The sequence below is a fragment of the Ochotona princeps genome, chromosome 21 (assembly GCF_030435755.1).
Source record: "Ochotona princeps isolate mOchPri1 chromosome 21, mOchPri1.hap1, whole genome shotgun sequence".
Classification (NCBI taxonomy): Eukaryota; Metazoa; Chordata; class Mammalia; order Lagomorpha; family Ochotonidae; genus Ochotona; species Ochotona princeps.
The window spans coordinates 2,953,670-2,975,759 of NC_080852.1; the positions used below are offsets into that span (position 1 = coordinate 2,953,670).

At 42.9% G+C, this 22,090-nt stretch overlaps 1 protein-coding gene and 1 long non-coding RNA gene across 2 annotated transcripts in view; one reads left to right on the forward strand and one right to left on the reverse strand.

The window, feature by feature from the left end:
- Nucleotides 1-22,090, reverse strand: part of LOC131482927 (zinc finger protein 208-like) — an 887,045-nt gene that overhangs the window by 738,162 nt on the left and 126,793 nt on the right.
- LOC131482861 (uncharacterized) overlaps nt 2,289-22,090 on the forward strand; it is a 34,269-nt gene continuing 14,467 nt past the window's right edge. Inside the window, exons 1-2 of the long non-coding RNA XR_009247345.1 lie at nt 2,289-2,443; nt 16,048-16,105. This is a non-coding gene — a long non-coding RNA (uncharacterized LOC131482861). The remainder of the gene's footprint in view (nt 2,444-16,047; nt 16,106-22,090) is intronic.

The following is a 22,090-nucleotide window of genomic DNA, read 5'->3' on the forward strand; positions in this document are numbered from 1 at the left end:
CTATTGAAATCATGGGTGTTGCAGCACAGCCCTGTCCTGCCCCGCACACACTGAGCCTTCATGTAAACCACCAGCAGCTGCAGCCTAGTCAGAGAGACTCACAATAACCTCCACCAGGCCTGCCCCCTGCCCTGGTTCCCATGCTTGCTGGTATGTACAGCAGACTGATTCAGTCTGTCCCCCATGCCATTCAGCTCTTGTATATGTCAATGGGTACCTAAGGCTAGTTTATTCCAAAAAGCCCCACTCTCCACTTCAGTGCCACTATCCAGTAACCACTATCCAGTGCTTGTAGCTGCCACTCTGCCTAGCCATGCTTGCCCCAGTCCTGGTTCTCATGCTCCCCATTGGGAGTGGCAACCCAAGAAGGAAGTGCCCACTGTTTCCCTACTGGACCCTCTCACACTTTCAGGTCTTGTACTCTCCAGGTGTTTCTGCAATTAAACTTGACAGAATTTGCCAGTTGGTGCTGGGGTTAAGCCCAGCCAACCCACACCCACTCTGGCTTATGCATACACCACTATGTACAGTCCGCCCAGCCTGGCTTTCCACTGATTCAGCTCACATGAGGCAAACAGGTGTTGTAGCCCTGCCAGGTCTGGTCTGCCACCATCCAAGCTCTTAGGCTCACCAGTGGGAGGAGTGGTCCAGCATGGGAGCCCTCTCAGTCCTCCTACAGGGCTCACCCCTCTCCTCACCATCCCGGGGCTCACATGTGCTGCTTGAGCACTGTGGCCCAGACTGGCATGGCCCACCTCATCTTGGCATTAGCCAGTGGATGTTTTAGTCTGACCAGGCCTGACACATCCCCAGTTCCAGCTAATGCTGCGGGTAATACAGACTAGGCCAGCCCAACCAGTTCCCTACTATCAGCCCTAATGTGAACTAGCTGATATTGCAGCCCTAACCAGCATGTCCCACACACGATTCTGGTTCTCAGATCTGACAGCCTGGTTCAACCCCTGACCTAAGCCAAATGCATGCCAGTGGGTATCCTAACCTGGCCTGGTCTGAGTTGCTTCCTGTCTTAGTTCTTAGGCTTACCTGTAGGAACTGTGTTCCTACAGAGGCGTTCCCCAGGCTCCTGCATCAGAACCCCTCCCTGGCAGATCTCACGCACACCAGTGGGTCCAGGCCCAGCCCTACTTAGTCTACCTCCTGTCCTAGCAGGAACAGTGGCCTTTCCTGACCAGCCCTCACTTGTTCTCATTCTTATTGTTGGGTGCTACAGAAAAATAAATGAATCTTATAAAAAATTAGTCCAAGTCATTAAAAAGGACACACCATGCAAATAATCAATTTCAGGAATATGAACATCATCCTTTATAAAACATGTAAGCTTTCATTAGATTAGAACAGAATTTTCTGAAATATTTATGAGTAAGATATTTTAAAGCAGAAACCAAAAGCCACAAATTGTGGAAACCAAGTCACTGAAATACATGTATTTCATAAACAGGAAACACAAACACAATGTTTACCACATATAACACTTGAAAGTCTTTGGACGAAATTTTGACAAGCCTTCTCTCTTGGTCTCTTAAGTATTGTTGTGAATATATAATCACAATTTCCTGTCTGTGAATTTAAACACAGATAGGAAATGGTAGCATAGTGGCAGGATTATCAAAATATATTACTACAACAATTTATTGATTAATATATTGTAGCATAGTGTCAGAATTATCAATATATACTAATGGACCTTTTATGCAAACCAAACATAAACTGATGAGAGAATCAAGCAAGATTTCCAGGTACGAGATCAAGATATACAATCAAGTTACTATGCACTATTAAGAAACAATGTAGAGCAATATGAAAATTTAAAAATATACAGAAAAGAAAATAATCGTCACAGAAGTGAGATTTAAAGGTTAATTTATACTGAATTTTCAGTTCTGTATATTAAAAGGCGTATTACCTAACGTCGGAAAGCCACTACAAAGACGTCCCGGAATCTATTGAATATTCTGTGATTTGTAATTTGAGACTATTGTCACAGGTTTTTGGGATTCTAGACTTGAACAGGATCCTGAAGCAGAGAGAGAAGGAGAGGCCAGGAGGTGGACTGATGTGAGAGGCGACAGCGGCCCCTGCTGTTGGAAGGCTCAAGCTGCAAGAGAGGAGGCCCCTTCCAGCCTGAGGTGAAGCCCCGCCCCTACTGCCCCCCCCCCCGAATCCTACCTCACTGCTCCTTTACTCCTTGTGCTTCTGATTGGCTGCGCATTTTCTGACGTGCTCATGGTCTGTGGGGACGGTCCAATCACGCGCGCCAAGGTAGCCCTGTGGCAGCAGGCGGGAGGTTGTTGTGGGCGCCGCCATAACCACGTTGCTGGTTGTGCTGGTGGAGAGGCGCAGGTGGCTGAGCCAGTGCTGCCCTGTGAGCTCCCTCCCTGCAGGAGCCTCTGCAGGACCCCCGACTCGTGAGAAGCTGGGAAGGGTGAGTGTGTGAGAGCATCTCCTGAGGCCCCGGGGCGGGCGGGCGGGGGGCAGGAGGGGCCCTTGGGGTCCTCACTCTGCAGCAGTGACCTTGAACACCAGGACTCCCAGTTGAACCTATTGTGCAGTGAGGAGGAGGGAGTGCCCGGGACAGTTCGACCTTCATGTTGGGCAGGATTTCCTTTTTATTGTTTAAAGATCTTGAGTTGAACAACAGCGTCTCCAGCCCGCAGCTGAGTCCTCAGTGAAGCTCCTCCTAAGGGTCTGGGGCAGTTTTCTTGTTGCTGACACCAGAGCAGCACAGACTCCAGCAGTTAGAACAAACAGCCTTGTTTTCCTCTGAGTTTTGCTGCAAGGTTGAGGGGCAGCATGAGGTGCTGGCGTTGTGCTTGGCAGAGGCCTGGGGTGGCACAGCGACCTTGTAGACAAGCCAAGGGAGTGCACGGGGGCTTATGCAAAGGGGCTTCTCTAGCAGAACCTGAGGAAGGAGCTGTTAAGACAGCACTACTGATTTATCCTGATGGCTTCTGGTAAGTTGTCACCCATTCCCTTAAGTCTCATGATTGGGATTAAATGTGCCCATGGGTTGTAGAGGGAATAAGTCAGGCTCAGCAAAAAACATTAGGCAGGGAGCAAATCTCTGAATGTCCAGAACTCTTGCCTCAATGCCAAGTGCTGCTCTCTGCCCTGAAAAATCACAACACTATGCACTATTTGCTGCAAGATACAATTCAGTAAGTTGTCTTTTTTTTTTCTATCTCATGAAATAATCATTAGCTCTTTAGAAGCACTGTTTGCTGTGAACAGTAGCCATGGGAGAAAAGCAGTGAATGCCCACCTGACACAGCACAGGAAGGCCTCACTGCCCTGTGTGGGTGTGTGTGACAGTGGTTAAGATGACATTGGGACTCCTGTGTCTCCATCAGAATGCCTGGGTTTCAGTTCTGTGCAAATGCAGTGTGCAGCTACTGCCCAGGCTGGGAGGCAGCAGACAGTGGCTTGGGTACCAGTGTGAAAAACCTGACGTATGTATCTTCAACCTGTGATCCTCTATTGAAACTTTTACATGGTCCTCACTAACTCTTTTTGTTTTTCTGAGTTTCAAAATACTCTGTAACAAAAAGCATGACTAACTTATCCTCTGGTTCACTCATTCCCCCTGGAGGAGAGCAGTAGATTGGGGGTTACCATTCAGAGTGGCAGCTGATGCCCTTAAACTTGAGGGCATCTGTTGTTTTCCATTTTTATTTAATATAGCTAAGCCCCTCGGAGCTTTGCTAATTCAGAACTCCATTCCTTGGTGACATATTAATGTCATCTAGAGAAATGATTGATGCACTCTTGGCTCTCTCATCCTTGGCTACCTACGGAGTAAAACATTGGCAATGGCCCAGGTAAATCCTAGGGTAGTGAGCTTGGGATACACAGCAGTTTCATTTTGCATCCACAGGTTGCTTTAGTCAGAGGATAATTTGTACCTAGAAAGAATCTTTGTGAAGGTGAAGTGTTGGTGGCCTAGAAAACTTAACAGTTTGTGAGCGTATTTGTGACTGGTTTCCTAAGTTATTTCAGTGAATATTTGCAGTGGTCCTGTTCTGGTGGCAGAAAGGTAAAAAAAAATGTGAATATATTTGGTTTAATAAAAAGTTAATATTATTTGTGTTCAATATCTGGGACAAGGGTCTTTTAAGTTTCATTTTATTTTTACTGGAAAGCAGATATGCAGAGATGAGGAAAGACAGAGAGGATGACCTTCTGTTCATTGATTCAATCCCCAAGTGACTGCAAAGGCCTGAGCTGTGCTGATCCAAGCCAGGAACCCAGAATCTGGTTCTTAGTCTCCCATGTGGGTGCAGGGCCCCAGGGCTTTGGGCTGTTGTGAGCTGCTTTCTCAGGCCACAGGCAGGGAGTTGAATGGGAAGCCGGGTCACCAGTATTAGTAATGGCATCTACATGATATCCTGACCGCTGCAAGGAGTGGATTTTAGCAGCTAGGATACTGCTCTGGGCCCTCTACATAACTTCTTAAAGGGGACAAAAGACCAGAAAGAGCTGACACCTGCTATCCACTAACGTTAACCTGCACCTGTATATAGAGATTGAGCCTTGACCCTGAGGCCTCTGCTAATTGCAGATGATGAAATAATTGAATTGTGTTGTGATTAGTTGTTGGTAGTAAATTGTTATTGAGCAAAAATAGCACAAATGATGTTATAAAACCAGTCTCAGTGAATGCAACCTTAAGTTGTAGTTAAATGTTCTGCATCAGACAGCTAAAATGCTGGAGGAGACACTGCAGGCTGTGAGGAGTTCCTGGACCCACACTGCCACATTTCTGGCTGCTTATGATTCCCTCAGCTAGTGCAGTGAGCCCCCCTGGGCACTGTGTCCTCAGTGAGAGTGATCCCCAAGGCCTGGGTGTGTGGGGAAGCTGCTGAGTGTGGGTCTCCCTGTGAAGTGTAAGCAGGCTGCTTCCCAGAGCTCATTCTCTGTGATGTCCTGGTGCTTGGATTTCCAGTTTGCTCACTTAGGCAGGAATGCTGTGCCCTGATTGGGATGTTACATCTTTGCTCTCTTGCATGGAACCTGAGTTTATGCAATGATCTCACAGAAAGAAAAGTAAATTCTTGACAACTTTATTTCTGTGATTTTTCAGTGAGAGTGTAAACAATATCAGCTGCGTACCTATCGAGAAAATGCCTTTGTCAATTCACGTCTCGGTCTCTCTGATCTTCCAATCCCAGAGGTGACTAAATCCTAGTACTGTCTGACAATTGATGTTTGTGATTCCGTAAACTGAAGTTTTTTTAAGTGTTATGGTATGGTAAATAAATCTTCAAAATATGTCTTTGTTTATTTTAAGAAAATTTTGTGTGTTTTATTTGTGTATGTTCAAATGAGAATTCAAGTAAGAGACAGGGCCCAGCAAGGTGGCCTAGCAGCTGATGTCGTTGCATAGAGCACTGCGTGATCCCATATGGGTGCAGATTCTAATCCCTGTGGCCCCGCCTCCCATCCAGCTCCCTGCCTGTGGCCTGAGAAAGCAGTCCAGGATGGCCCAAAGCCTTGGGACCCTGCATCCCTGTGGGAGACCCAGAAGAACTCCTGGCTTCAGATTGGCACAGCTGAACAGTGGCTGCACAGCCATTGCAGTCACCTGTGGAGTAAATTAGTGGACAGACTATATTTCTGTCTTTTCTCTTCTGTCTCTCTCTCTATGTATATATATGTGACTTTGTGATAAAAATTAATAAATCTTCGAAGAAAAATAGGAGGCTGTGGTCATCTTCCCACTGGTTCACTATGCAGGTGGCTAAAATAGCTAGTGCTGCACCAAGCTGAGTCCAGGGGCCTGCAGCTTCCTCCAGGGCTTGCATGTGTGTGATCAGGGCCCAGGCACTTGGATGATCTTCCACTGCTTTTCCCAGGAGATGAACAGAAAGCGGGGCTGGAAGTGGAACAGCTGATTCCATATGGGATGCTGGTGTTGCAGTTGGCAGCTTTATATGTTATACCCCAATGCTGGCCTTTGCTTTAGTTTTTGATGTGATGACAGTACTTGTCTTGGTTTTAATTTCTCATATGCTAATTCATTGCAAATGTTTTACATATGGCACAATATTATGTTACAGACTGTGCATAAACTCTGAAGTGTATGAAGTATTTGTAGAGTAGAAGAATTACAGTCCAACATTTCCTCCATGTACACTTATTTTGAGTTTTCTAGCATTTGGATTGACTTTATTTTCTTCATGTAGTGTTAACTGAGATCTCTGACCACATTGCTCAGTAGCTGTTCCCAGTGGCTGGGCACTGATACTGCAGCATTAGCTTGTCCTGATTACTGCCAGTCGGTGTGTACCTTCCCTTGCTGTTCTGTGAGAATTTCCTTTAAAGAATGTGCTGCTCTATTTAGAATCACTGGGAAGAAGCATGTGATCCTGAAAACTGTGTGTGAAACACTGCACCAAACATCCGTGTCAATTTTCATTTTGAAAATTTTTTTCTCTTGTCATTTTAAAAAAAGTATTAGTATATTTCATTTATAAAATTTATGGAGAGTGATCTACCATCTGCTGGTCAACTCCTTAAATTCCTGCAAGATTGTGACAAAGTTGAGGCCAAAACAGGAACCAGGAACTAAATCTGTGTCCATTTTAGCAGGTGAAAAGACTCGCATACGTGAGAAATTTCTTACTTGCATCCAGAGAGTGTGCTAGCAACAAGATGGAATTTGTTGTGGAGCCATAACACAAACACAGGAAGTCCAGTGTAGGGTGAGCGTCTCTTAAGCAGTTTCTCATCCACTGTACTAGATGCCCACATCTCCTCATTTTAACTGAATATTTTAGATGGTGCATATTCTGTCCTCTATGAAGATATCAAGGATGTATCTCCTGAATTTGTGGGTGTTTCCATAGAGTCTGTAAAGTATATTTACAAATAATCTAAACCCAATTATAAATAACACTGTCTCATTTCTGTAGAATTTCAGGTGTACTCCCAATTTCTTGAGAAGTTCAGGAATAGTCTCAACTGTTTTATCCTATGCTGTGTACAACTTTTGTCATTCTTTTTACTTAATATCAAGAGCAACAATCTTGTTCATTTTTAGTAGTATCCTTTTGAATAAAGATGTATATGTTAAAAGGCATCAGAATGGAGAAAGTAAATGTTTGTACCGTCATTTGATGTCAAACACTTTCAGTGACCCAACATTCAAAAATCACGTTGTACTTTTTGATTAATTTTTCTATTATTTGTTGAAAAGCATGTGAGAGACATCATTTGTAATGTGATGTTCACTTTCTGATGTGGTTCCCTGCTAGTGTGCTTGGAAGATAGAATAAAATGTCCTTGGACACCTGCACCCCTGTTGAGGATCAGAATGGAGTTCAGGCTGCTGGTTTTGGCCTGGACCTTGCTGCCTCTTGTGGCCACATGGGGAGTAAACAAGTGGAGGGAAGATCTCAGTCTGTCTTTGGCTCTTGCTGTGTAATTTTCACATTTAAGCAAATAAATGAATTGTTTTTAAATAATCAAAAAGGTAAGAGTAAGGAAAATTCCAGGGACTATGGAAATTTATCATAAAACGATAATAATGAAAGATAAAAAAATTTGATTAAGACTATATAAAATCCTGGGAAAAGAAAAGAACCTAGCATGATGGCCTAGTTGCTACAGTCCTAATCTTGCATGTGTCAGGGCACAAATTATTGTCCTGGCTGCTCCAATTACTATCCAGCTTTTTGCTTGTGACCTGGATAACATTGAGGACACCCCAAAGTCTTGAGACCCTGCATGTGCATGAGAGACCCAGAAGAGGCTCTTGGCTCCTGGCTTCAGATCAGCTCAACTCTGGCTGTTGTGGCCACGTGGGGAGTGAACCAGTGGATGGGAAGTCTTTCTCTCTTGTCTCCTCTCTGTAAATCTGAATTTCCAGTGAAAATGAATAAATACTGTACAAAACAAAAATAGAATAAAGAATTTAAAAAGCTCTAAATGTATTTTTATACTGTGTAGATTGGTACAGTTTAAATTTTTTAGATAATGTTACTGTGAAGGCATGATTCTGATTTCCTTTTTTTATATTGTTAAGATTTGTTTTATTACAAAGTCAGATATACAAAGAGGAGGAAAGACAGAGGAAGAAAGATCCTCCATCTGATGATTCACTCCGCAAGTGAGCCACAACGGGCCGCTGTGTGCTGATCCGAAGCCGGGAACCAGGAAACTTCAGGTCTCCCATGCGGGTGCAGGGAACCATTGCATGGGCCGTCCTCGACTGCTTTCCCAGGCCACGAGCAGGGAGCTGGATGGGAAGCAGAGCTGCCAGAATTAGACCTGGTGCCCATATGGGGTCCTGGGGCATCCAAGGCGAGGACTTTAGCCACTAGGCCATGCTGCTGTGCCCAGATGAATTTTATTTCTGAAACTTCTACATAATTTGGATCACGAAGTATTTCAATACTATTGCAAGGTACAGTGCAGTGTTTGTATACATATACCACCTAAGCTGAGTAAACCAGGTGCCCAGGCTTTCCATGTATCTTTCTTGTATAGTAAACAGGGTGCTCCCTTCCAGTTTCCTGCATAAACTTCTCGTATTGTGAACTGTAGTCACCACACACTGGGATGGGACACTGGATCCTGTTCCTTCTGTCTCACTTTCTTTGCTACCTGTTCTACCTCCTTCCTTTCCCCAGGCCTCACTCTTCTCAGTCTGTACAAATCACCACTCAAAGTGCAGCTGGGAAATTTTGACTTTTATATATATATATATAACATGCTAGATCTATTTGTACATTTTCCTGAGTTTATTCTATCCAGTTTCATTTCTTTTACAGCGAATAACAATATTTTATTTTTAGTGGCTGAATACAGTCTTGGTGTCCATTAGGTTTCATTATCAACAAAATCAGGGAAAAAGTATTCAAAAGCAAATAAAGCTGAGTCTCTTGATTCCAATTTCTGTTCATTTTATTTCCTTCTGTTATTTACTTTCTTTGGGAAAATATCAGCAGTGAAAAGTTGACATTCTTATTTGATTGCGGTTCTTGTAAGAAATATACCAATATACCTCAGTTGATGTATATTTGAATATTTGTAGGTTTGCTCAACTTATCTATCTACATTATTGTAAAATAAATGTAGCATTTTACTGAATGTTTTCAGAAAGATGTTTTTAATAATGTTATCCTTCATCCTGCTTGTGTGAAGCATTTGGTGTGTTGATTTGCATTTGTTGCCCTATTTTCTACATCCTCAGGCTAGATACGCTTTGATTATCATGTGTGCATTGAATGGTGCTGTTGAATTCACTTTATGTGTATTATGTGAGGAAATTTTACTGGTTTATGATATTTTTAAAGTTTTTTTTTTTTACATTTTATTAATATTGCTCTGATTTTATGATACTGCAGCATATTCCCTTATGCCCTTCCCATACCTCTCCCCCCCACCTAGTTCCTCTTACTAACATTTAGTTCTTCATACTCAGTCATATGTCCATCATTGTGGGCATGGACAATTGCAGAGAGTCCAGAATCCTATTGTCAAGATATAGTAAACAGTTTTGTTGTAAGTCCATCTTTGTCTGGAAATAGAGATGCATTAATTCTGTTCTCGCACTGCCCATCTGAGATCTGCTGCTCTGTCTCTGCTCCTGGTCAAATCAATCGGACCAGCAGGATGGACAGGTCTTTGTCTGGGTTCACCTCCCAAGCTCCCAATGAAAGTCCTTCCCCACCTGGTTGCTGGTGGAGTTCAGATCGCCATGCTGCAGGAGTATCAGTCACTGCAACATCACAACGTTGTGCCTGATGCTGTCCTGTGTCTGTCAGTCTCCAGGTACCCCTCTGCTGTTGTTCTGTCCTTTCCTATTTCCTGAAATATGTCCTCTCTGCTTCATCCTGATTAAATGATCTTCCATCCATTTAAACATGTCCTCAAAGAATTCTGCCATCCTGATTATCTCGGTTTATGATTTTTTAAACTAGACTTCCAGGGTATGAAGTTATTTTATAAGGAGCATTAAGAAATAAATACACTGAAGTCTAATCATGCTACAATGGAGATTGCATTTTGACTGAGCAATTACATTGTGTTTGTCAATTTGAAACACAGTCAGATCTAAGTTAAGTCACCCACTGTTGATTCAGTCTAGTTTTGGAATCTAAATATTGCTAGGCCAAGGATAAATTTGGAACTGTTTTTTTTTTTTCATCTTTCAATGCTTTATAATAATTCTAGAAAATTTGGTGTTAATTTGGTATAATTTAGTAATGGAAACACCTGCTGTTGACCTTTGATTTGAAGGCATTTTATTTCTGATTCATTGTTACTTACTGTTAGTTTTGTCAGGTTTTTAGTGTCTTTCTGATTCACTTTGGTAGGCTAATACTAAGTATCGAGAAATGATGAACAACTTATTTGGTTATAATTACTGTTGGTAATCTCTAGTGATCCATTGTATTTCTTTTTTTCTTTCCGGTAAAGATCAATTTTGTCAATAGGAAAGGCGGAGTTATAGAGAAAGAGAGAGAGTTAGAATGCAAGGCCTCCATCGGCTTTATCCCTCTCCAAGTGACTGCAATGGCTAAAGCAGGACCAGGTTGAAACCAGGAGTCAGTGAATTCTTCCAGTTCCCCCACATCAGCACGCAGACTCAAGCCCATGGGGCATCCTCTGAATTCCGACATGCATTAGCAGGGACCTGGATCAGAAATGAAGCAAGCAGGACTTGGAGTGGCATCAACATGGGATTGTCACATCGCAAGCAGTGGCAGAACCCACCTGGTCCAAATAGCTCTGATCACTATACTTTTGTGAAAGCAGTTTTAATGTGTTCCTTTTCTACTTTTATATACTTAAATCTGTCTTTTATCTTTATTTTTTAAGCTTTTTTTATGTTAAAGATTTATTTTTATTGTAAAGTCGTATATATATCATATATATATCATATATACCATATATCATATATCATATATATATTAGGAGAGACAGAGAGAAATAACTTCCTTCTGCTCGTTTACTGCTCAGGTGACCACAACGGCTTGAGCTGTGTTGATCTGCAACCATGAGCCTGGAGCACTTCTGAGTCTCCCACACAGGTCCAGGATCCTAAGGTTTTGGGCCATCCTCAACTGCTTTCTTAGGCCACAAGCAGGGAGCTGGATGGGAAGTGGGGCTTCCGGGATTAGAACCTGTGCCTCTATGGGATCCTGGCGCCTTCAAGGCGAGGTCTTTTTTGTTTGTTTGTTTGTTTGTTTGTATTTATTATTCATTAATTACATTGTATTAGTTTCATAGGTACCTGGGTCTCCCACACAGGTCTAGGTTCCTAAGGTTTTGGGTCATCCTTGTCTGCTTTCTAAGGCCACATCTAGCAGAGAGCTGGATGGGATGTGGGGTTGCTGGGATTAGAACTGGTGCCTATATGGGATCCTGGTGCCTTCAAGGCGAGGTTTTTAGCCACTAGACCACTGCACAGGGCCCTAGATTTTACTTTTATTGCAAATAAGATATACAAAGAGGCGGAAAGAGAGAGAAGAATGTTTTCCATCCATTGATTCTCTCCCCAAGTGGCCACAGCAGCATGAGCAGCAGTGATCCATAACCAGGAGCCAGGAGCTTCTTCTGGGTCTCCCACACAGGTCCATGCTTGTAAGGTTTTGGGCCATCCTTGACTGTTTTCACAGGCCACAGCAGGGAGCTGGATGAGAAGCGGGGCTGCAGGGATTAGAACCTGCACCCATATGGTATCTTGGCACTTGCAAGGTGAGGACTTTAGCCGCTAGTCTACCATGCAGGGCCTTAATTTTTCTTAATCTAGCTGAAGGATTATTAATTTGTCTTTAAAAAATTCAGTGTTTCCATTGTCTTCAGTATTGCTTAATATAGTTAATTCATTTCATTTCTTCACCAATCATTATTTTGAATTTCCTGTAACTACTCCTAGGTTGTTTTGTTTTGTTTTGTTTTGTTTTAAATTTTTCTGGGACTTTGAGATCAGTAATTAAGTTGCTTATTTGACTTTGTTGTTGCTGTTGTTATTTTAAGTGTTAGGTATCTAAAGTCAGAACCTTTGGTTTCTATATTGCTCTGATGGTGGGTTCTTTCTCATTGGCAATAAGGAGTATAGTGGAAAATAGGAGTGTACTGTAGTTGCCATGAAAATACAGTATAGAATGTCTGTCTTGAATCACAGTAATGCATTTCTTGAGTTTCTAATGATTGAAAGCTTAAGAACAGGTGGTAATAGATTTGGTTTCTGCTGAGGTCACTCCCTGGCCGACTCACAGCCTCCACCTTCCTGTACCCTCCCGTGGTGTTTCCTGTGTCCATGTGCATCCTTTTCTAAAGGAACCTAAGGCATTTTGAAACATTCTCAGTTACCGTAGTTTCTGGTAGTTCCATTCTTTAAAAAACATATTTGAAGAACATTCAAGATTTGATCAAGGCAGGGAGACTTAGTGTTATTTGACCCTAGAACTGGTTCCTCCCTGATCTGCACTCCAGGCAATTGCAACTGAGAAACCAGCCCTCCACCTCCTGCTGACTGTCAGCAAATGACATCTCTGCTTTTTCTGTGCTCAGTTGCCTGTTGCCAGAACCATGCTCAGGCTGAGTGATACTGAGAGGTATGGGCCCAGGGCCTGCAAGAGTGATCAGGCTCTTTATTAATCCTGAGGACACCTAGATCCCACCTTCACCATATGCAGCGTCCACTGTGGGTGAATCTCTAGAGAAGCAGCACATTTGCAGTGACTTTGGATTGGAAGTATTAAAGGTATTAGGGAGAAGTCCAGAGAGGACTGGTTTTCTTTTCTTTTTTCATTTCTTTTCCTTGAAATAAACATTATTTTAAAGTGTATTTTTATTTGAAAGGCAGCATTACAGAAAAAGAAACAGAAAGAAGCAGAGACAGAGAGGCATCTACCATCTGGTGGTTCCCTCTCTAACTGTCCTCACTAGCTGAAGTTGGGCTGGTGCTAGTTAAGAGCTTGGAGTTTATCCTAGCCTTCCACACAAGCACAGATGCTCAAAGACTTGGACCATCCTTACTTCTTTCCTAGATATTAGCAGGGAGCTGGTTTGCAAGCAGAGCAGCCCAAGTTGCAGCAGCACCCATATGGGATGACAGCACTGATGGTGGATGCTTAGCCACAGGATGCTGGTGCCATCTTGTTGTGTGTTTTTGTTTTAGAGGCCAGGACAGACAGCATGTAAAGATTACTGTCAGAAGCTGGTTCCCTTCCCAAATTGTTGTACCATATTAGATTAAGTTAAAACTGGGAGTTAATGAGGCATGTATGGTAGTACAGCATGTTTATTAGGTGATATGTATACCCATGGTATCCTTCAAATTGCTAGCAAAGGATTTGGCTACTTCTAATTAGCAACTTTCTGGATAGACAGCAAAAATGTCCCACCAAACTGGGTTTCTAGCTATCCCTATGGGAGCATGGATGCAATTCCTCATTTCTACCTTTGGCTTTAGTCATCTGCATACCTGTCTTTTTCCAAATAATAATAATAATCTCTAACAAAAAAGAGTTCCTCCTTTCTAATTTTGGATTGACTCAGCTTGGCGCTTGTAAGTGTAGGTAGCATGAACCACCAGATGTAAGCTCTGCTTGCAATTCAAATAAATAAATATTTGTTACTAGCTGGAAGTTATGTGTTAAATTCAACATAACTGAAATGTCTGCTTGAACTTCATATTTCAGTGATGCCCCAGGGTGGAGCTGTTCAGGCAGGTAGAATGGAATCAGGCATGGTGCTTGCATTCAAACCAGGCACTCTGGGTTGTATTGCTCCCAATCAGAAACTTTACCACTGTGATCAACTCTAACGGTTTTTACAAGGTATAAATAGCTAAAAATTGATGGTGGTGCTTCAGCTATATATTGGCAGTGAAAAACTGGGGAAATGGAGACTCTATGAAGGACCATGTCAACCAGTGGGTTCTGCAGCAATTTCTTCGTGCTTGGAGTGGTGAGATTAGCTGCAATTCATAACTGTTCAACTATCAAAAACACTTGAGCAACACCCTCAGAGCATGCTACACAACAGGGACCTGGGATGGGTGGGAGACTGGGTGGGGTTTCTCCCTTACAATCCCGCTTTACCTCAGATACATGAAGGAAACAATGTGGAAATAACATTCTTACCCACTTTCCTGTAACCCTTGAACCTTTTTACCCTAATTAACTATGTAAAGATTGTCAAAAATATATCTTAAAAAATGGAGAAAAAAAAGAAAGGCTTTGCAGAAAAAAAATTGATGGTGGTGATGGTCATAATTGAAAAACAATGAATTTAATTCGTAAATTTTGTGTTGAATTCTTAGGTGATTTTTAGCACTGGAAATGGAAGAAATAAATCATTTTAAAAATTTCAGGTGCATTTTACTAGGTCAAACTGCATTCTGCATTAAACGTGATTTTCCTCTATAGGGTATTCTGCATTTAATATAAATGTAAGCATAAGGCATTGTCACACATCAGTGACATGAATTACAGTGATTGTTTCAGGTCCAGAGTTTTTGGGGAAAGGGAACATTAATGTGCTTGTCTTTGAAGAATGGGTTATAAAATGAAGTAATAAAAAAAAAAAACTATTATCAGGGCCCAGCTTGCTTGCCTAGAGGCTAAAGTCTTCACATTGAACATGCCAGAATCCCATACGCATCAGTACTAATCCCAGCAGCCCCACTTCCCATCCAGCTCCCTGCTTGTAGACTGAGAAAGCAGTCAAGTACAGCCCCAAGCATTGGGGCCCTGCACTCGTGTGGGAGATCTGGAAGAATTTCCTGGCTCCTGGATTTGTATCAGTGCATACCAGCCATTGCGGTCACATGGAGATTTAATCATTGGGTGGAAGATATTAAAAAAATATGATCAGGGCCCGGCGGCGTGACCTAGTGGCTAAAGTCCTCGCCTTGAAAGCCCCGGGATCCCATATGGGCACCGGTTCTAATCCCGGCAGCTCCACTTCCCATCCAGCTCCCTGCTTGTGGCCTGGGAAAGCAGTCGAGGACGGCCCAAAGCTTTGGGACACTGCACCCGCATGGGAGACCCAAAATAGGTTCCTGGTCCCGGCATTGGATTGGCACGTACCGGCCCGTTGCAGCTCACTTGGGGAGTGAAACATCGGATGGAAGATTTTCCTCTCTGTCTCTCCTCCTCTCTGTATATCCGGCTTTCCAATAACAATAAAATCTTTAAAAAAAAAATATGATCTGACACCTAAGGTTCATGAGAACATTTTTACTAGTAGTGAGTCAAAAAGGCTAGTCTTTGGTGCTTGCGTTGTGGTGTAGCGTGCTAGATCACTGCTGGTCATATGGCATAGAATATTGCAGTGCCCAGGAACAAAAGAAATCCCAGAGCCCATGGAATTGTATCATAAAACTAAAAATAAAATAAAGAAGAATAAACGGAAGTAGAATGCCCAAATATGCATAAAAATGTCAGTTGTAGAAGTGTCTTTGTGAAGTTCTTTTAATTGAATTTGAAATGTAATTCTTTATTACTCACCAAGATATACCCTCAAATCAACTTAAAATATGTTGTTCTAGATACAGTATGTTTCTTTGCAATCATTTTCATAAATACTATGTATATTTGAAAAGTAAATTGTAGAGAGAAGAGAGATGTTCCATCAGCTGTTTGATTCACTCCCAAGATATCAGGGTCTGCCATGCTTGGTCCAGCAACAGGAATCTATGTAGGTTTCCCAGAGGGTTCTTGGAACCCACCCACTGTGTTCCAGGCATAATAGCAAGGTGAGGAATTTAGTCACTAGGCTGCAGTGCCAGTCCCAGTAACATTAGTTTTAAATAAATGGCAATTATTTGCATTGACCTAATGATTACTTGACTTTAATCACTGTCAATTTTTGGAATTATTGATACTATTTTCCGGATGCATCCTTGTCCCTTGTAAGGCACTGTTCTTGCCCAGGGAAGCTTATGGCTTTTATTTTCCAGCCACTGTGTCTGCCTCCAAGTTGACATTGCTTAGCACAGTGGGAACCACTGAAGAGGCTAGGAACAATCAAGACCAATGCATAACTCCCTGTCTCCACCTTCTCTTGCAGGTGTAGCCCTGCAGCCTGCTACATGCTTCCCCGGCGGGAGAACACCAACACACCTTCAGTAAGTTGTTTGTTTACTTCTCAGCTTGCTTTACATTGTATTTGAGGAGTATGATGATAGTTTTTAAGCAAAAATGAAAAAAAATTGTGAGAGAAAGAAAGTAAAATTTTAATGACAAAACATTGGAACTGTCAAAGCTGGTTGAAACTTCCTCTCTAGGTTTTCTGTTTTATATATATATAGCTATATCTATCTATCTATATATATATAGATAGATATAGCTATATATATATATATAGCTATATATATATATAGTTATATATTTATTTATTTATTTAAAGATTTATTTTTATTGCAAAGTCAGATATACAGAGAGACAGAGAGACAGAGAGGAAGATCTTCCGTCCAATGATTCACTCCCTAAGCGACAGAAAAGGCCCATGCTTGCCAAAATGAAGCCAGGAGCCCAAATACTCTTCTGGGTCTCCCACATGGGTACAAGGTCCCTAGGCTTTGGGCCATCCTCGACTGCTTTCCCAGGCTACTAGCAGGGAACTGGATGGGAAGTGGATCTGCCGGGATCAGAACTGGTGCCCATATGGAATCCTGACATGTTCAAGGTGAGAACTTTAGCCACTAGACTACTGCAATTTGCCAGTCTGAGATATATTGACAATAAGCCGACAGCAGTATTAAAATAAATAAAACAGTGTAAGGGTGTGTCAGTGTGGTGGGGTGAATGCATGCAATTACAGTGCACCTGATTCTAGTCCACCCTACTCCACCCTTTCTATCCCAGCCTCCTACTGATGCCTCTGAGAAGCATCTGGTGGTGGTATAAGTCCTTGCATATGTCCCACCCACAGGTGAGATACAAGAGGGAGACCTGGAGTCAGTCTGACACAGCCACAGCTAGTAAATGCATTCAGAAAAAAAATTGTACAAAACATCTCTTTTTCTGTCATTCATCCTGTCAAATAAATAGTGACATTGTAAAAGTAGTGTAAATATCCATCTAGGTTCAAGGTTAGTTTTCCAGCAGTAGTATTTACATTATACAAAATACCAGATAACATCATTGGATATCAGGTATGGGATGAGTAGAAGGTTTAGTGAGAAAAGCAACCTGACTTTTGATTACCAGATTTACTTAAGCCATCCTTGTGGCATGTTTTGAGATAACATGTTACACTGCTGCATGCAATGCCAGCATTCCATATAAGGACCAGTTAAGTCCCTGATGTTCACTTTCTGATCTACTTCCCTGCTCATGTGCTTGGGAGATAGCAGAAAATGTCCCAGTTCCTTGGATGCCTGCATCCCTCTGGAGCATCAGAATGGAGTTCAGGCTTCTGGTTTTGTCCTGGACCTTGCTGTCTCTTGTGGCCACATGGGGAGTAAACCAGTGGCGGGAAGATCTTTCTGTCTGGCTGGCTTTGACTGCTGCTTTGTAATTCTCACTTTTAAGTAAGTAAATTGTTTTGTGTTGTTTTTTTTTTTTTTTTTTTTTTTTTTTAGGAATTAAAAAAACCACTGTACTTTATACTTTGTCAATTGGGGACTGTTGAATTTCTTTTTAAAATTACTTTTATTTTTGGTGATTTTTTTACATTGTTGTATGGAGTGGTTGGTCAAAGCTATAGAAAGTTAGGTGAGATCACCATTTCCACATTCTCTTTTTCTTCCTGTATCTGGGGGAAGGGAGGAGATAAAGGGAGAAGCCACACACAGTCTCCCAACCATCCCATGATCCCTGATGTGGGGCATGCTCTGAGGTTTTGATAATTCAGCAGTTCTGAATTACTGCCGATCTCACCATTCAAGCACAATGAAATCTGTCCAGAATCCACTGGTTGATATAGTCCAACTTAGAGTCTCCATTTGTCCACGTATTCACCTTCAGCATTTGTCTGGGATAGTTGATTAGCTTGTTCTGTTCTTCATGCTCTGTTACGGTACAAGTGTCCTCTGCATGCTCCAATGTATTACCATATCCTCCTTGTGCACCTGAATATGCTGTTCACTGCTGCGTCATAGCCACTGAGGAGGCCTGGTTCTAACAAATACCCTCCATTGTCAGTCCCTGGAACCTGCAGTTCTCTCCATGGTTGGAGTTCTGAATCCAGTGATTCAGTTGGGGGGGATCCCCAAAGAAACTTGATCTGATGTGATCCCAGACCTGATTCTTGTGTGCATGCCAATAGAGGTTCCAGCACATTCTATCACACCAATCAGCTTAAGCACATGTTGGTGGTTCATATTGCTGGATCAGATCTGTCTGTAGCCCTCTCTTCTATACATAGCAATGAGTGTTGCAGTCTATTAGAGAGGTGCTTACTATTTCCCTCATGGGCTCTCTCCCACCCTGGATCTTGCACTCTAGGTGTTTCTGCAGTTTAGCTTGGAAGAATTTGCCCCACCCCCTCTGCTGGAGCCATCATCTGCTAAGTGATACTGTGGCAAAGCCCATCCAACCCAATCCTAACCCACTCTGGCTTATGCACATACCAGTAGGTACAGTCTGCCCACCTTGATTTTCCCTGTTCCGTAAACATGCAGGCCAACAAATGTTATAGCCCTGCCCAGACTGGTCTGCCCAAATACCAGCTCTCACATGCACCATTGGGAGTAGTGGCTCAATGGGGGAGCTCCTTGCAACCCCCCCCCCCCCGGGTTTGCCTGCTTTCCCATGAGTCTCACTTTTAATGCTTATGTGCTGTGGCCCAGTCTGGCATAGCACAGTTCACCTCAGCATTTGCCATTGAGTGCTACAGCGTGGCCTGGCCCAGCTTGCCCCCAGTTCAAACTCTCATAGGTGGGAGCTACAGCCTAGCCAGTCCGACCAGCTGCCAGTCCCATCTCTAATCTGAATTGTGTGGTGTTGCGGCCCAATTTGGCATGATCTACATACTATTTCTGGCTCTCAGATTTGCCAGTGGGTGATATGAACTGGCCTAGCCTGGTTTGCCCCAGACCTGAGCCAAAAGCATGCCCTTGGGTACCATAACCTGGCCTGGTCTAGGCTGTTCCCTGTCATGGTTTTTGCTCTTACCTGCAGGGACTGTGTTCCAACAGAGGAATTGTACAATCTCTTTCATGAGAACTTATCCCAATGCTAGATGAGTGGGTCCATAGTGCAGACCTACTTCGTCTATCTCCTGTCTTAGCAGAAACAGTGGCCTTTGCTGATTGGCCCTCAACCCATTCTGTTTTTTTCTGTTGGATATTACAGCCCAGCCCAGGATAGTCCACATCCAGTTCATACATAGCTCAACAGGGAGAGATGTAGCCTAGTCCATTCTGCATTAAGCCTTGTTCTCACAAGCACAAGTGTGTGCTGGAGTGTAGCTCAGTGTGGCACACACCAGACCTAGTCCACACTTGTGCAAAAGGGACTGCAGCCATGTCCAGATCAGATAACAGCCCCTACTCAGGCCCTCACATTTACCAGTAGGAACCACAACCTAGTCAGGGTATACCCTTAGCTCCCCAGCCAGGCCTGTTCCCAGCCATAAATCTTGCTTTTTCCAGTGGTTTTTCTGACCCAGCTTGGCATAGTCCCTCACCTGTCTTGGCCTTTGCTTTCAAATGCTGGAGCCTGGCCGTACCCAGCCTGCCCCCAGTCCTAACTCATACTTGTGGTTACTGTAACCTAGACCTGCTCAGTCTACACTTATCCTTGGCCTATGAAAACTGGTAGATGTGTCACCCTAGCCTGGAATGACCTGTGCTCCGGCCTGGTTTCTTCACTTGCTGGTGAGGTAAAATTTTTGGGCCCTGCCTGGTCTGCCCCCTTGCATAACCAACCCACACATTTGCCAGTAGGTGGAGCTAACTTGCCCACCTTGCCCAACCCCCAGACCTGGATAGTGTGCTCACCAGCAGGAGCTATGACCCAGCAGGAGAGTTTCCCAAGTTCTCCCACTCTGCCTACTCTCAGACCCAGATCTCACTCATGTCAGTGGGTGCTCGGTCCTTGCCTGGCATAGCCTGCCCCTCCATCTTGGCCTTGTGTGAGCTTATGAATGTTGCGGCCTGGCCTACTGTACTCCCTCTTTTAGGATGCATATGCTGGTGTTACAGCCTAGACCTGCCCGGATTATTCTCAGTGTCTGTACCCGTGAGTGATGACAGGTTCTATGATCACACCTCGCTCAACCCATCACCCTCCCAGCTCTTGAGCTAACCAGTGGGACTTGCATTTCCACAGGTTTAGGCCCACATATCCCCCACAGAATCTACTCCTGAACCTGGTTCTCCTACATGCTAATGTCATTGCCCTGCCTAATATGACCCATCCCTGTTCCGGCATTCAGTCAGGCAGTGGGATCTAGCCTTGTCAGACAGATCCCCAGCCCTAACTTTTGCATGGATTAGCAAGTGATAGTCAGCAATATTCCTTACTAAGAATCCCTACTCAGGACTCCCATATGGGCTGGTGAATCAGTCTGACCCATACAGTGCTTCTGGTCTCTCCCCTCCAAACCACCATGTCTCAGTCCCCTCATTTTCCTGCAAGTACAGTTGCCCTGTCACTGGGTGTCCCTCAGGATTCATTCATTACCTACATGTACAGTGGCCTTATCCATGAATGTCCCTGGGTAACAATTCCACACCACAAGACTCTAAAGCTCACCCTTGGGTGAAGCTAGCAGCAGGTGAAGCCTGGTTCCAGTTGCTGCTTTGGCTACCCACAATCCCAGAATTCCTTCAGCACTTGGCATCAGTGGCAGCTGCTAGTGCTCCAAGTACTGAGTGTAAGCTAACTCAGGCACCCCCAGCAGCCCCCATGCTGCTGGCAGCTCCATTAACACAGCCCGAGGTCCTTTCCACATATCATAAAGAAAAAAAGAAAAAGAAAAAAGAAAGAAAAAGAATGTGCTACTATGCTGACACACTGGTATTGTTAACACATATTTGGCATTAACCAGGCCCAGGATGCCCACCAGCTCTTAGCTACTTTTCTCCCACCTGAGTAACACTTACCTAGGTACAATGCAAACTAGGCAGCTGCCTAGAGCTGGGGTGTTTAATATCTTCTAAATAGATTTTAGTGTGAAGGGATGGTTGTGATTTTTTTAAAAAAATCTAGTGAATTTTGATCAACATGTGCTTGAATATTATCACTGGGTACATGTGGTATTTAAATATATCTATAGGGGTCCTCCGTTCCAGTTGCCTTATCATTGTGAACTGCAGTCACCATGCACTGGGATGGAACACTGGATCTTGTTCCTTCTGTCTCTCTTTGCTACCTTTCTACCTCCTTCCTAGCCCTGGTCTTCACTCTGACCAACCCGTAGCAATCACAATTCTAAGTTTGCAGCTATTTTTTAACAGTTATATATGATAACATGTTAATTTTTTTCTACATTTGCCTTATTTCATTCCACTACATCCATGTTCATCTATTTGGTAACAACTAAGAATTTGTTGTTTTTATGACTGAATGCAGTCTCTTGGCATTCATTGGGTTTCACTATTAATAACATCAGGGGAACCAGTGAAATCTAGAATCACAACTAATTTACTATCTTTTTTAGTATACTAATTTAGTATATTTTTATTTCTGTGACTTTTACTTCTTTACCTTGTCCACTTTATTTGGGCAAATATTAACTTACATAACAATAAAAAGTAGTCATTCTAATTTGGTCATGTATCTTAGAGGAGATGCTTTTGGTTTTTTGCCTTCAGTTGTGTGATGGCTATAGGTTTGTTATCTGTAGATATTATTTTATTGAGGCCTATTTCTGTGGACTTCAACTGAGGCATATTTGGATATATTTATGTATTTGTAGATTTCCTCAACTTACATATATGTTATTACAAAATAAATGTAGAAGTTCATTGAATGCATTCTGTAAGGTGATTTCAATGATGCTTATTCTTCATTGTGTTTATGTGAACTATTTGGTTTGTTGATTTTCATTAATTGGCCCATTTTCTACATTCTCTAGTTAGGTGCACCTTGGCTAGTACATGTGAGCTTATTGTTGTGATGTTTCATTTTTACATGTGTTATAGGAATATATTTATTAAAGA